The following is a 2,185-nucleotide window of genomic DNA, read 5'->3' on the forward strand; positions in this document are numbered from 1 at the left end:
TGGTTTCGCCCAAAATGGCAGCCGCTCCCTTCCTTCTCCCATCCGGCGCTGCGGAGGGAAGATTGAACAATTTGAGGCGCCGAAGGCAGAATCGGGGAAATCACTTTAATATGCAGAGTTGCATGAAAATATGATGTAACTCGAAAATCAGTACCACAGAAAACTTTAGGCGTAACAAACGATTCTCCTTGTGCTAGTTTCGTCTTTGGACAGGCAAATTGTTAAGCTTACATGACTCAACCCCCCCCTCGTCTCTGTGTTTTAGACTCGTCCACTGACGGGGGCAAAAGAACGGACGATTCCAAAATACACGAAGAATTCGCGGGAAACCACGGAAGGCCAAAACTACTAAGACGACTTCTGTCTGGCGCGATACAAAAACGTATGACAGTGGCGGTAGTCACTTACGCCCTCCCCTGGCCCCGCGGCCATAGCTGGGCCTTCCCGGGGTTCTGACTAGCACTATGGTTCAGTCCGCGGGAGACCGCCGCCCTCACACGCAAGCGAACGCGGTCACGTGGCGGGCGTGGCCGGTCCCTTTGGCCGCGCACGGCCAGGCGGATGCCTTGGAGTGTGGTTAGTACCTCCACAGGTTGTTAGGTGTTTGCATCTGTATCTTTTTAGCTAGGCTGGAGGGCACCTGCTTGTTGTGTAATGTGCTTATCCTTAAAAAGGACCAGGCGGCTGCCCAGGGCTGGTTGGGAATAGTTGGTGCTTACGGGGCACCGAGTTTCTGCCTAGGAAGATGTGAGTTTGGAGGTAGCCCAGGGGTTGATCGCACCGCAGTGAACGTGCCTCACGGCTCCGCACGTTGAGAGTGGTTAGAATGGAGCTGGACTGGACGTAGTGGTGCATGCCTGTCATCCAAGCTGCTGGGGAGACTTAGGCTGGAACATAAATTCGAACTGAACCTCAGCCACTTAGGAAGACCTTGTCTCAAAAACAAGGCCTGGGGATGTAGCGCAGTGGTAGAGCGCCCCTGGGTTAATCCCCAGCACCAAAAATAATAAAAATGAATACTGATGAATCCATACCAGATTTTATAATTCCGATTCAGCCAGTATTCGTTGGGAAGGAAGCCTGTCTATGTGTCAAGTAAAGGGGAGGGAAGAGCTTCCCTTTGCCCTGTGAGGGCTCCGTGACTGAATCTATGAAACCACTTGACTGGCAGGTACAGAGGAAGAAATGTAGACAGGCTTATGATGGGCATTACACGAAGAAGAGTGAATATGCAAACAAACAGTAAGGTCTAGGAGCTTATGTGCGCTCTTGTAGGGAGGCAACTCAGGAGAGAGAATGATGTGGGGGCAAAGACTAATGGTCCTTAGAAAAGTGAGGGATGTTTCATAACAAAGTTTGCATAGGTTTAGAGTTCTCTTCCTCCCCTTCTCTGTTGCTTAATCTTCCCAGGGTTGATGAAAACTCCCTGGAGGGCATTAGTGGCCATCAATTCTTCTATTCTGAAACAGAAAGGAAGTTTTGGAACCAGAAGACCAGCATTTGTTGTCTTTAACTTGTCTTCATCTCAAAGTGATCAGCAGGCCAAAGAAGCATATTTGGGGTCACATTTCTTGGACTTCTCCTCTGAGTTAGGGTGTTTGCCGGCCAGAGCTGCCACTCTGGTTCAGGAGACAGAGAGTAAACAGGTAAATGTGATAACTACTTCAGTAGGACAGTTGATGAGATACAGACTGTTTCTGTAATACCTGAAAGTTATGGAGGTAGCACTGATGATCAGAAGCACATTCCAGCTGAGACTGAAATGCTAAGGAGGAACCAGAAAAGGGATGGTTGGCTTAAGAAGAGTGTCACAGAGCTGGAGCAGGCTTTCTACAAGGGGATTGGGAAGTGCAAAGGTCCTGAGGCCATAGGAGAGGAATATGATAAAGGAAAAAGGCCTTTCTTGGGGCACAAAGAGGGAAAGGGGTAGTGGGGACTGACCTCTGAGAGGGGTGGTTCCAGAAACCCTAGGTCCTTGCGGAGGTGAGGTTTGCTCTCAGTGAAAGTATTAGGGAAGAGTTGTTTTTCTACAGTTTTTAATTAGAAAAAAAAAAATTTTTAGTTGTAGTTTGACACAATACCTTTGTTTTATTTATTTATTTTTTTAATGTGGTACTGTGGATCGAACCCAGGGTCTTGCATGCGCGAGGCGAGTGCTCTACCGCTGAGCCACAACCCCAGCCCA

The sequence above is a fragment of the Callospermophilus lateralis genome, chromosome 19 (assembly GCF_048772815.1).
Source record: "Callospermophilus lateralis isolate mCalLat2 chromosome 19, mCalLat2.hap1, whole genome shotgun sequence".
Lineage (NCBI taxonomy): Eukaryota > Metazoa > Chordata > Mammalia > Rodentia > Sciuridae > Callospermophilus > Callospermophilus lateralis.